Raw genomic sequence first — 14,820 nt, 5'->3', positions numbered from 1 at the left:
CTCGATTAACCACCGCCGCCGTCCAATTTGACCACCGGAGCCCGCGGAGGTGCTGAGAAGGGCGCCGTCGTTGCAGCGCACCCCCGGCGACGAGACTGCTACAGGCTGCCTCCCCTTCCTCGACAACGTCTTCTCCGCGCCTCGCCGACCCTCGCCGCGCCGCCGGTAAGCCGTCGACCCCCTGCCAGCGCCGCCCGTGCCCTCCCTTCTCGTCGGAGACAACGACGCACGTCGTGCGTCCGATCAGCATCTAATCCCACGGCCCTCATTCACGTACCGCTTCGGTGTTTTAAAAACGCACTGACAGTGGACCCCACTGTCAGGCGGCCCGCCCGCATCGCCAGCGAAGCTGGGCCGGCCCATTTAGTTTCCCGCCCCCGTTTGAATTCAAAATGGTTTAATTCTTTTTCATTTAATTTGCAATCTGATGCTAGCTTCAAAATTTAATAGATCCAAATCTACTGAGCCAAATTCAACAAATTTTATATATTTAGAAAGCTCATGAAAGTCCCCATCCAACCACACTGGATTGAAATCAAAATATGTTGTAGAATTACAGTGAGAAAATAAACAAGACAGGGACTTTTCTGCTTTAGAATAATTATTAAAAATCAACCCTTTTGAATTTTGAAGTGATTCCACCTCTCAAAACTCACATTTCAAATACTCTAATTGATTATGTAAAATATGATATGGGTACTGTATATGATCATGGGTTAGAATCAAATACTGGCTATATAGCCATTACTAGCCCATTTAAAATTTTCCAAAATTAAGATTTTAAATCTATGAGGTGTAGCACCTCATTTAAATCATCTCCTCAAGTTGTATGAAGTAGTGTGATAACCCTGGTTGCTTGGTATCATAATTTCTCATTTAAGAATATTAAATGTTTACCATAGTAGCATTTAAATTGTTCCCACAAATTATTAAATCTTATGGGAGTGTTTCTCTCATTTAAATATTGTCATGAACAATTCAAAATGAGGTAGAGACTCTGGTCATTTAGGTCTCACATGAATGGTTGATGATATTAACTCTTTACCTTGTTAGGATTAAAAGGTATGAGGTGTTCACCTCACTTGAATCATTTTTCTTAAAGGATCTTTTGACTAGTTTAACTAGTTGATTTTGCCCCAAAACTATTAAAGTAAATAGTGTGGAGTTTTACACTTCATTTACACTTGTCTCACATGAGTTCATGGGATGCTTGGAACCCTGGTTTCAAACTCTCTTATATGAATTACTTGAGATTTAAATCAAATGGAGTATTATTTAAATAGTATGAGGTGATCCACCTCACTTAAATTATTTTCCCAAGTAATGCATATGAAGAGGTTGACCTTGGTCAACCTAGGTCATATAATACTACTTGAGGAGATTAAATCTTAATAAGATAATGAGAGGAAATTATTTCTCTAAGTAATTAAAAGTAACCCCTTATTTAGTATGAGAGGAAATTATTTTTCCTAAATAAGAAAAACAACACATTTACCCACTTAATAGTAATGAGTGATGCTAGTTTACTTATGTAAATTATATGAGGTGTTTCACTTCATTTAAATCTTGTCCCAAGTACTTTCATATGAAGTTTGAACCCCTGGTCAAATACTCTCACATGAAATACTTGGAGATCTTAAATCATAATAGGCATTATTAAATGGTATGAGGTATCCCTACCTCATTTAAATCATTTTCTCAAAAAATGATGATGAATGGTTGACTTAGGTCAACATAAATTCATGTGTGATGATTTGAGAAATTAAATCTTAAAGAAGATTCAATGAGAGGAAATTATTCCTCATGAACTATATGGAAACTAGCATTTACATATAAAATAAGAGGAAATTATTCTTCCTCAAGGCAATACCCCCAATGCACCAAATTGTATTAATTGTGTGCATAGAATAGTTTGTGTGAATATATGTGATGTTGGAATAGCCAATGAATTATTTGGTGATTGTATCCTCGTATTCGTTTATAGACGCTAGTACCGGGGACTATCAAGAAGAGGAGGTTTTCTACCAAGAAGAAGAAGAAGAAGGTCAATTTGATCATTTCCCCAACCAAGGCAAGCTAACACCTTTGCAAGCAAATATTCTTGCAAAGTGCAAAGCTCTACTAGAGCAAGGCACATTCACCAATTTACTTTATGCTTCATGATCCCATCCCAAGTTTTATTCTTACAAGCTTTTACTTTGATGATTATAACTTGTTTTTATAGTTAACTTTGGTCTAGAGATAGAATACTACAAGAGTATAAAATTTAGCCTAGAGCAATGGAAGCTAGATAGCACCCCTCATGACTAGTTGCTAGTGCTAACAAATAAAATTGACTACTCTAGATGGGAACTTGTGAAATGAAATGATTTTGACAACCTTGGAATGATGAGTCATTCTATTGAGAGATTTTTTGAAGGTGAATATGACTGGTGAATGACTTGGCGAATTTTACGAAAAACACTGATGGTTGGGTTCGGATGCGATACCATTCCAATTTTACAAGTACCCCCACAATACCTGAATCTGGGTAAGGCTTAGCTGGAAACTTATGTATTTTAGTATGGGTTCCCTCTGAACAAGCGTCATCGGGGTTATGCTGGAGGCTGCCTCTACAACAAAAGGAATGATGTGAAATGACGTGAAATGAGGTGAATGTCCGGCCCAAGCCCTGTGCAGTTCCCGAGCTGACCGTTGGTCTTCACCTGGGAGGCCAAGCTCATGGGGAGAGGTGCCTATACTAGAATATGTAAATGAAAGGTTAGGATTGGTAGTTCGCGTACTTGCGTACGATAAATCGGGGCCGATTACCCTCGACGAACTATTGCAATTGTTGTGGCACAAGTGTACAACCTCTGCAGAGTTAAACCTATTCGAATAGCCGCGTCCTCGGTTATGGACGAGTTGGAAAGGCCATACTTGTTCCGTCATCGAACCTTTCGAAAAATATGAATGGTGACTTGTGATTTGAATTGAAAGGTGACTTTGACTTTGAATCACAACTGAGTTGTGGGAATGACACTAGTGTTCCCACTTGAGTTAGTTGAGCAAATGAAGGTTTTTGATTAGTAAAGTGTTTATGAAATAAAACTGGCTTTATGCAAATGAAACTAGAGCTTAGAACCCCTTACTATAGTTGATAGTGCTTACCTTAGTATTAGTTTGCGAGTACTTTAAAGTACTCATGGCGTTGTCCCTGGCTATTCAAATGGCCAGACTATGAAGAGGAGTACCAGAACCCGGAAGAAGGACAGCAGGACGTCTACGACAACTAGGATCACTCTCGACGTCAACGGTTGCTCGTGGAATAGATGGACTACTACTACGCTACTTCGCTTCCGCTATGTGTTTTGTAATTGATCAATAGATCACTAGTATTGTAATGAGACTGGATCATGTGATCCCGTGTTGTAAGACAATGATGCGTTGTAATGAATGATGTGTTGTGATATTAATCTATTATGTCTCGCAAAAACAATATTCCTGGGATTGCGATGAATGGCATAATAGGCATCTGGACTTAAAAATCCGGGTGTTGACATCATTGATGATATGCAAAACCCCCATCTTGACCAGCGGCCAGAATTTCTTGAAGAAACTAACCGGAAAACCGTCAGGGCCTGGGGCCGTGTCAGTCTTCATATCTTGCAGCAGGATGTCGAGCTCAGCCTCCGAGTAGGTGCGCATCACCTCTGCATTTTCTTCCAACGAAACCCTTGTCTCCCCACCCCAAGCATTAGGATCCAGCGAGCACACCCTAGCCTCGGTGGAGCCCAGCAGCTGGCGGTAGAAGTCGTAGATATGCTCTTGAATGAGACTTTTCTCCGTGATAGGGCCCTGGTCAGTAACCAGCCGCAAGATATTACACTTCCTTCTTCTGCCATTAGCGACATCGTGAAAATATGCTGTGTTGGCATCCCCTTGCAACAACCAACGAATTCTGCCTCGCTGCCGCCAATACTCCTCCTCTGCTCTGAAGATGGCAAGGATTTGGTCCTCCAGGTGGTAACGGAACGCCCATTCGTCACCGTCAAGCCCCACCGAATCGGCTTTTGCATCCAGCCCTTTGATCTGCTCCAACAGGTTTTGCTTGCTAGCCCTTAGCTCAGATGTCTTGTTCGCACTCCAGCCCTTGAGTCTTTGTCTCAAGCCCCCACTCATAAAGCTCCACCAGTCCAGAATATCTCTGTGGTGACCCTGCATACCACTGCATGTTGTAGTATGCCAGTCGTTGATATAACATTCGCGAAGTACCATTCCGCAAATATTACATCCCTCAGAGTAGTACAACAGAACATAGCAGGGTCCATAACTCATTCACATATTATTACAATCATCATACACAAGTCGTCTCGGAGCTCCTCTTGGGTTCTGAGAGGATAACTCCTGGGTTCGAGGCGAACCCAACTTAACTTACAATACCGTTGTCTCATTAAACTAAACATTTATTTAAACGAGCAGCTAAATAGTAAGAGTTCGCGCTGCTCGGCTACTACTACTCCTCCTGATATCCTTAGGCTTGTTCTCCTCCGGAAGCCTCTCCGGATCCATAGACTATGATGTAGTCTACGCCTTCCACTCCTCCTGAGAGGTCTGGTTCCTCGTAGCCGATGATCTCGGCTCCATCATGGTTGTCGTTGTCCTCCTCCAGATGGTTCAGACAATCTAAGCATGGGGTTTAAGAGTGGTATGAGTACGAGCGTACTCAAAAAGTTCATTATAGATAAGAGGTGTTTAATGCACTAGCTACGATATTAGACCAGAAAGTCTAATACCAATGCAAGTTTTGATAAACATTTCTTCAATAGATTGCTTTTATTTCAAAGAGCTATGTCCGTCAGCCTTCACCGGTTTACTAGAACTTCATGGAGCTCCTTTCCGGCCGCGTTCGCAGTTCCTCAATCCCGGAACAGGGAGTGACAGGTCACAGCTTCTTTACACTCTGCAGAGGTGTGTTGCTTTACCCATAAGAGATCTTAACCTTGGTGCCAACCGGGCAGCTTTCCCGTCCACACTTCCTTCGGTGTGAGGCCCGGTATAAGGTCTAGCCAATCATGTTCCTCCGCTACCTCGAACACCCACCCTTTGTTGCATACCCCGACCCCGGGTCCTCGTCGGTCCTCTTATACCACTTAAGGATGGACCCCGACCACGACAACAGTTTGGGACTCGTTAACCAAACTCCTTCGCCGGTAGCTGCAACCCATCATAGACCGCAATACCGTGGGGACTTAAGGCTTCCCCAGCCCACCGCTTGCACTTCGAGCGACAAGTGTCTACGGACTATGCCGTGGGGACTTAAGGCTTCCCCAGCCTACAGCTTGCCCTGACAGATACAAGTGTCTACGGTAAAGCGCATCCGTTGATGAACGAGAGGTGGAAACACTTTTGACTACTCCGTCCCACTCCGGATCTTATGGTTAACACGGATATTACGGCACAAGAATCATCGGCGACATTTGTTGTTTAATCCTAGATGGATACAAGCCCGTGCAATGGAACCTCCACCATATCAACACAATCCATGGTTCCATTGCCCACCACATAGTCATATTCATAGTTATGAAAGTAGTGGTTTTGATTTTTGTGCAATAGTGATAACCATAATACTTTGCAAGTAATTTGATAAAAATACTCAAATGACATGAGCAAGTGATGAACTTGCCTCGAACACCGCAAAGTTCTGCAGCTTGGAAGGTATGGACTCGACCCTTGTCCTCTTGTTCTGAAACAATAGCATCATTGTCCGATAAGGGCAATGGTTAAAGAAGCAATTATGCATGATTCCATTTTTAGGGTTTGTTCCCCCCTTCCGATGTCGTTAATATTTCATGTAAGAGGTTAATACTAAGAATGATTTGGGGATACTTGATTTAGGGTAAAATGCAACCTTGAAATGTTGTCAAGGTGTTTTTGAAGTCCAAATGCATTAATGGGCTTATTTTCATTATTGAAAATAATATGTGTGATTTAAATTATTATTTAAATCATCAAATTAAGATTCATTCTTAATTGTCTTCAAAAATTCTCTTTGACATTTATTTTAATTAGAGGATTTTATGCTGATCTATTTTCATATTTTTAATTATTTTTTTTAGAGCTATTCAACATTTCTTACAAAATTTCAAAGTTCCTGTATTTCTTGGAATTAGGAAATGACCTAAATGCCCTTGGGCCCCACCTGTCAGGGTGGCCCAACGGGTTAGGTCGCACCCGAGCCACCCTTTGGGCTCGGTCGGCCCATTTGTTCTCTCCCCTCTCCTCGCGCGAAACCCTAATTCCCCTCTTTCTCTCGCGACACCGTGGTCGCCTCGCCGTCGCCGGATTATTCCGACCGCCACCGGCCGTCCCCGCCGGCGAAATCGGACGCAGTCGAACGGCCGCACGACGGCGCATCGATTGGTCCGCGCCGATCTGCGTTTCGCCGCTTCCTCGTCGCGCCCCCTTCGCCTCTGCTCGTCTACCGTGGAGTTCCGCGGCGATTCGTCGCCGCCGACGTCCCTGGCGTCACGGCGCTGCCGTGGGTTCGCCCCTGTGGCCGCGAACTGCCGTGGCACCACCATGGCCCGGCTTGGCTAGGCGCCGCCGTGCTCAGGCGCGTGCCGCCGTAGCCGCCATGGCCGAGCTCTGCTCTTCCTTTCCCTGGTGAGTACCCGTAGCTTCCTTCTCTCCCTCTCTGCTCTGCTTCCTTTTCTCCTCATCTACGTTGTCTTGCTCAGCTACTGGCCTGCATCTCCATGTTGAGATGCTTGCCGTGACCATGCGCTGCTGCTGTGTTGTTCTTGCTCAATTGCTCACTGTGGCGATTCATGGATTAGTGCTTATGAGCATGCTGTGGTGCCCTGTGTAATTTAGTAGCTCCTGGCCGTTGCTCGATGCTCGCTGTGCTTAGCTTACTGCTGTGCTTGGCTTACTGCTGTGTTTAATCTTGTCCCTGGCTTGATTGTGGTGGTAATTCTTGTATATTAACAAGTGCCAGTGCCTCTGAGCTAGTTCCTTTAGTTCAGATTCATTATTATGCTCCATTGAGCTGTACTGTTGGCTTAGCAGTGTGATTTAGTGATGGATTTACATGTGCTTTTCTTGTATATTGTGATCCTTTGGTTCATCAAGCCTTTGATGTGCTTCGGATACAATTATAAAGCCTGATGCCCTTATCTGGGATGCAATTGTTCGGTTATTTAATTATCTGTTCATGTGTTAATTACTTGGAATGAGTTCTAGCATGCAGTAGCATGCTCTAGCAAGCTTCTGGTGATCATATGATCACCAGTTGCTTGTAAAAGCTGCTCTTTGTGGTCTATGGCTCATTGTTGCTCACTCTGTGCTGTGTGTGTATCACACAGGCTTAACCTGGTGTGTATTGTTGTTGGCTTAAGCAATCGCTCGTTGCTCGCACCGATCCATTGGATCACCGCAAAGCCCCGGTGCTTTGATTTATTTGCTTTGTTCACTTATCTGTGTTGCCTGAATTTTTCTGAAGTGGATAAGTGATGTGAGCTGCTCTGCAGTTGTGATCATCTAATTAATTGTGTTAGGGCTAGATGGATGCCAACCTTCAGTTGTGTACCCTAGCCCTTTACTGAATCCAAATGGATAATGAGGTATAGGTTCTTGTATTGGCTTAGGGTTGAGGTGGCTCTGGCAGCACCTGTGTTGCTGTCCTGGTTGCTCCCCTATCTGTGATTTGCCATGGCTTGTGTTGGCTGACTGGAATTGAATAATTGTTCACTGGCTTTATCCAGTCTTGGACTTCCAGTGACCTTTTGGTGTTGACAAAATATATAGACAGGTAATTGTCTATAATCTGATGGCTTAGCTAGTTGTAGGTGCTTAGTGAGTGGTTTAGGCTAGCTATGGTTTCATTCTTGGCTGGATTCCTCTAGTTATGCATGGATTTGCATAATCGTTGTTCCCATAGGATGTTTACCTAGTGGTCTTACCCATCTATGCTTGCACCAAATGGCCCGGTAGCCGGATGATGATACACACGGGGTATTCTACCCTTCTGTGCTTCAGTGATGCATTGTATGCTTAATTATGAGCAAGATATGATCTTGCTCAGGCTTTTGTGTGGTATACCTCACTCCAGCTCCTAGATTGTTTGTTGGTGTAGAGGATTGCTTCTGGGTTGCTCTTGTGATTGATTTACTTGCCCTGCTCCTCCCGGTGATCTTGTTTTGATTCAATGGTGAGATTGAGCAAATGGAACAGACTGGTCGTTCCCCTTGTTCAAGCTGTTCTTGGTGTTCTTGGTAACTTACCCCTTCAACCTGTCGATGGATGAGCAAATGACTAGGGTTTGAGCACTGAAAAGGTTATATATGTTGCTGCTATACTCTCCCTGGTCGACAGCTTGGCTCTGGTCACTTTGGTGACTCACTGATGCTGTGTGAGTGTTGTGCCACATGCACAAGCAGTGCCTGGGTGTTGAGCATGCACACCTGATGTGTGTGCTGCTTGTGTGTCTGTGTGAACCAGATCCTGTGAACTTGGCTTTGGAGAGGATCAGCTCGGCGGACTTGATATTATCCTCTATTTCCATTCTTTTTTAACTCGCCAAGTGGCTTTGCCACTTGGCATAATTTGTTCTTCTTTGTGATTTTGTGCGGGGATCATCCATTGAGCAAAATGGACAAAGACTTCATCAAATACAAGATCAAATGAGGATGACCTTGTAGAATTTAGACTAGGACTATTAACTTGTAATTTTTCTTTATTTTCCTTTCTTCTATTCTCGCCCATTTGAGTAATGTGTTGTATTATTCTTTTATTTCACTTATGAATATTGTAATGACATTGTAATGTGTGTGATGATCAATAAAGCTCAAAGTTTTCTCTAATGAGCTTTACTTTAATATAATTGTTCATCTTATTTATTATTGATCATTTACTTAATGAATTTCCTCAATTGAATTATTTAAGTAATTATTTAATGTTTGAATTTGAAATTCAAATTCAACCTTGGTTTGAATTCAACCATGTCATATCATTTGGAATTCAATCAAGCAAACTCTCCTCTCTCATCTCAAAACCCTAAACTAGTGAAGTGAGAAACAAGTTTGTCGCACTCTCAAAACCCTAACCCTGTAAGGTGTCGAGAGAGAAACTTGTCCCCCTTCGATGCAGTTTTTGTTTAAAAGCGCGAAATTTCCCCAGAATTTACTATGCAATGCACATCCCTTTCTAAAATCTACCCCTCGATCGTCTCTAAACCCGGGACATTACAGCCTTTCCCCTTAAAGAAAACTTCGTCCCGAAGTTGTGGTTGGAATACCCGAACAGCTCGGGGTATGTTTTCCTCGAGGTCTTCCTCTTTTTCCCGGGTGGCTTCCCTCTCGGGATGATGCTTCCATTGTATCTTGCAATATTTGATCGCCTTGTTTCGAGTTGTTTCCAGCTCTCCTCAAGAATCTTGGCTGGCTTCTCGATATATGTTAAGTCCGGTTGTAATTCCAGCTCATCATGTGATATTGGTTCATCTGGGGTCTTCAAACACTTTCTGAGTTGTGACACATGGAATACATTGTGAACTTGTGCTAACCTTCCCGGTAGATCCAATTCAAAGGCTAAACCTCGATTCTGACTCAGTATCTTGAAAGGTCCTATAAATCTAGGACTGAGTTTCCCTTTAACTCCAAATCTCTGGAGTCCTTTCATCGGGCTTACCTTAAGATAAACCATGTCTCCAACTTGTGGCTCCCATGTCCTTCTCTTCTGATCGGCATAACTCTTTTGCCGACTCGGGCTATCTTGAGCCTGTCTCCGATAATGTCAATGATTTGTTGTTTTTCCTTGACATAATCAGGGTTGAACTCTTTGCTTGCTCCGGCTTCATACCAACATATGGGTGATCTACACTTCCTTCCATACAGAGCTTCAAATGGTGCCATCTCGATGCTGCTTTGATAACTATTGTTGTATGAAAACTCTGCTAAAGGTAGATGCTCCTCCCATGATCCTCCGAAGTCTAGGGCACATGCCCTAAGCATATCTTCTAAGATCTGATTGGTTCTCTCGGTTTGTCCACCGGTTTGTGGATGATAAGCGGTACTATAATCCAACTTGGATCCCAAAGCTTCGTGGAGTTGCTTCCAAAATGCTGATGTGAACACGGATCCTCGATCCGATACTATCTTCTTAGGTACTCCATGCTTACTCACGATCTCTTTGATGTAAAGATCAATAAGTTTCTCTCCTTTATCCTGTTGGTTTACCGCTAAGAAGTGTGCACTTTTCGTCAACCGGTCCACGATTACCCATATCATGTCCTTCTTTTTATTAGTCATGGGTAGTCCGGTGATGAAATCCATCCCTATCTCTTCCCATTTCCACTCGGGAATAGGTAAAGGTTGTAACTTCCCTGCCGGACTCTGGTGTTCTGCTTTCACTCTCTGACAGGTATGGCATTCTGCCACATATTGTGCTATCTCTCTCTTCATGTTATTCCACCAAAATAGTTCCTTTAAATCCATGTACATCTTTGTACTTCCCGGATGTATGGAATAGGGTGTTTGATGAGCTTCCCGGAGTATTACTTTCTTGATTTCAGCAATATCCGGAACGCAAATCCTCTTCTGGAACCACAAAGATCCAGATTCTCCACGGTGAAATTCTGATGGTCTTCCCTCATCTATTCTCCTCATCTCTTCTACAATAAATGGATCGTCCAACTGACCCATCATTATCTCATTCTTCAGATTGACATTCAACTCATCGGCTACTTGCAACGCCGATAATCCTTCATGGGCTTCCTTCTCCCAAAGTTGTATTTGGGCTTGACTTATTTCCTTCCTCAACTCCGGTGATATTTCTTGTTCCACTCCTCCAGTACTCTTCCTACTCGGGGCATCTGCTACAACATTAGCCTTCCTCGGTGTGTAATTGATTGTCGGATCATAATCCTTAATCAATTCTAGCCATCTTTTCTGCCTCATATTGAGTTCCTTCTGAGTGAAGAAATATTTGAGGCTTTTATGATCGGTATAGAGCTCACACTTAGCTCCATAGAGAAAATGTCTCCATGTTTTAAGTGCGAATACGACCGCTGCTAATTCCAAGTCATGTGTTGGATAGTTCACTTCATGAGGTCCGAGTTGTCTCGATCCATAAGATATCACTTTCCGATCTTGCATGAGTACACAACCCAATCCATGTTTGGATGCGTCACGAGTACACGATGTAGTCCTTGCCGACTTCGAGAACTGCTAACACCGGTGCCGTGGTGAGTTTTTCCTTCGGAGTTTGAAAACTCTTCTCACATTCCTCCGACCACACGAATGGTGTGTTCTTTCTTAACAGCTTTGTCATTGGTCCTGCTATCTTGGAGAATCCTTCAATGAATCTCCGATAATATCCTGCCATTCCTAGGAATCCTCGGATTTCCTTGACAGTCTTGGGTGCTTCCCATTCTAGAACTGCTGCTACCTTACTCGGATTAACAGCGATTCCATCTTTACTAATGACATGACCAAGAAATTCCACTTGATCTAGCCAAAATTCACACTTGCTGAGTTTGGCGTAGAGTTGGTGTTCCCTTAGTGTTTGCAACACTAACCTCAAATGTTCGGCATGTTCCGACTTGTTCTTGGAATATATCAAGATATCATCGATGAATACGATGACAAACTTGTCTAGATATGGCATGAAGATCTTATTCATGAGATTCATGAATATTGCTGGGGCATTGGTTAATCCAAAAGGTACTACAAGGTATTCATGGTGTCCATACCTTGAGACAAAGGCAGTTTTCGAACGTTCTCCTTCTTGATCTTTATCCGGTGATAACCGGATCTTAGATCAATCTTGGAAAAGACTCCCGCTCCTCTAACTCTGATCAAATAGATCTTGTATTCTTGGAAGTGGATACTTGTTCTTGATTGTGACGTTGTTCAAATTTACGTAGTCTCCGCACATCCTTCTTCCTCCATCCCTTTTATCCACGAAGATCACGAGTGATCCCCATGGTGAAACACTTTCTTGAATGAATCCCTTTTGTTCCAAGTCATCCAATTGCTCCTTCAGTTCTTTTAATTCCTTAGGCCCCATTTTATATGGTGCTTTGGCAATCGGAGTCTGTTCCTGGAATTAGGTCGATAGTGAATTCTATCTCCCTATCCGGTGGCATACCGGTAATTCCGCAGAAACACATCCTGGAATTCATTTACTACAGTGTATATCTTCTAACTTCACCTCCTTCATGCTATTCAGCTGTAGCTCCACTTCAATCCGTGTATGTTTGTCGCCTTGGTAAATCATTCTACTTCCATCGGGACTTTTTAATGACACCGTTTTGTTTACACGATCGATCAATGCTCCATTAGCTTCTAACCAGTTCATACCAAGAATGACATCAATGTCCTTCATCGGTAAAATGAACGAGGTCCGCGTCAAACGCGCACTTATTGATCATTATGACTTGTTTTTGTTTGGCATGGGTTACTAATATCGTTCCCCCCGCAGAAAGTATGGTTATGGGTGTATCTAACTTAGTGCAACTAATCCCATGTTTGATGATGAATTTTTGAGAAATGAATGATGTAGTTGCACCAGTATCAAAAAGTACTTTGCCAGGATGAGTGAGTATCCGGAGCGTACCTATCACCGCCTCGGTCAGAATTGACCACCTCCTCCGGACCGGTACAGTTCAGCTTGCCGAAGGGCTTCTTATTCTTCCAATTCCCTCCGGTGTTTCCTCGATTTCCTCCTCCTCCACTATTCTTCTTGGGGCAGTCCTTCAAGCATGTGCCCCTCCCGACGACACCCAAAGCATATGATCTTGGGTTTCTTACAATCCTTCATGACATGTCCTTTTAAACCACAGGAATGGCATATAATCTGATTTGCGACCGATATCCTTGGTTCCTCCTCTCGATTGCTTGTTGTTGTTGTTGTTATACCGTGGCTTGAAACTCAAGCTGGTGTTAGGCTTGTTACTAACAAACCTCTTCGGCTCATACTTGGCCTTCTTCCTCTTTTCTTCTTGCACTTGTTTGAAGTCATCTTCAAGAGTGATGGCTGCATCCACCAGCTCTTGGAATTCCGTTGCTCTCATCATCCGCAGCTGTACCTTGAACTGGGGACTTAACCCCCTCAGAAATATCTTCTTCTTCTTGTCCTCGGTATTAACTTCCTCAACCGCGTACCGGGACAGCTTGGAAAACTCCCTGACATAGGTCAGGATTGCCTTGTCCTTCTGCTCGAGACTCTCGAACTCCCGACGCTTCAGTTCTACAATACTTTCAGGGACATTGGATTCCCTGAACTTCCTTGCAAACTCCTCCCAGGTAAATACCTTTCCTGCCGGATACACGGCTACAATGTTGTCCCACCATGATGCGGCAGGTCCACATAGCAGATGGGTGGCATATCGGACCTTCTCTTGGTCATTGCATCCAACAGTGTTGAGCTTGCGCTCAGTATCCATCAGCCAATCTTCCGCGTCCATCGGCTCGGGCGCGTATGCGAAAGATATCGGCTTGGTGTTTTGGAAGTCTCGCTAATGAGACTCCCCGGTTCTCGGGTCTCTCCACCCTATTCTCGCTGCATCGGATCCCGAAGGAATTTGTTCCGCAGCTCCAGTGTTACACGCTGCCTCTCTTCCGCCAGTTGCATGTACTGGATAAAGTTCTGCTGAGTCATGGGTGGTGGTGGTGGTGGAAATTGATCTCTGGCTGCACCCTCAGCCTCTTCCTTCTCCTTTGCTTCGCGCTCCATGCGCTGCGCTTCCGTCTCGTTTCCTAACGTTCCCGACATAATCCCCCTAGTTCTGCAACACAAGATGATACTCATAATTACTCCATGCGCAAGTTTTCTGAGCTCAACATTGTGCACAGAACTAGTCACGCAATGGAAATCAAGAAGCAAATTCAAATCATACAAAACATATACCATATATTTACATACATAAGTGGTCTTATTACATAACTCAAGTCGATGTGAGTATGCAAACTCACTTATTAAAGTATATGTACAAATTTATACAAATGTTACAAACTATAATACACGTGGTACTTGTGTATTATAGCCACACCTCCCTTGGTGGTCTTCTAATCGGTCTTCACTCCCGGTACATTCCAGGCTTCCATCCAGTCGAACGTGTCGTCCTCCTGATAGACCCTGGAACATAAGGTTTCCCCGTTGGCTTGTAATCCGAGTCGGATGATGATCCCGACTCAACCTGTGTCGGATATCCTCCATCCACTCCTTCATTACTAGGATAGCTCTGGTTCTGGGTTGTTGCGTCATCATTCATCTCTCCATCATAATACTCAGTAGTACTATGGGTTCCAGTATCATCTCCCCAACGCCAACCCCTGGAATTCTCAATTGGAGTCTCGGAACGCTGATTGTTTCCGGATTCCTCGCCGCCTTCGTATCCCCCATAGGAACTATTCAGGTAGTTCCCAGGTGTAGCAGGTGTAGGTTCACGTGCAAGTGGATCAAAACTGATGTAGTCACCAGCTGAATAAACTGGTGTGTGCACTACATTCTCCATAGGTTCTTTCCCCCTACTCTCCTCCTTGGGTTCGGTAAATTCCTCTAGCATCGTATCAATAGCTCCTATCAGATGATGGTTCAGCTGAAAGAGTAGTGATATGAAGTTACGGCTATTATCCATATATTTGGCTGCTTCAGCTGGTTTACTTTTGGCATATTTGAAATGGTTCAGCATGGGATCATTATCTTCCTCCATATGAGGAATGTGGGTGAATTCGGAACCCATAAGCGCTTTCGTCTTATGCTCCCGAATGTCGGTTATGGCTCTCATAACAGCTATATGGTAGGCTGTATTGGTTGTCCTCGCTTCCCCAGACTGGC

This window comes from Lolium rigidum, chromosome 7 (genome assembly GCF_022539505.1).
Source record: "Lolium rigidum isolate FL_2022 chromosome 7, APGP_CSIRO_Lrig_0.1, whole genome shotgun sequence".
NCBI lineage: Eukaryota > Viridiplantae > Streptophyta > Magnoliopsida > Poales > Poaceae > Lolium > Lolium rigidum.
The sequence above is the reverse complement of the archived record's forward strand: the minus strand, read 5'-3'. Positions refer to the sequence as shown.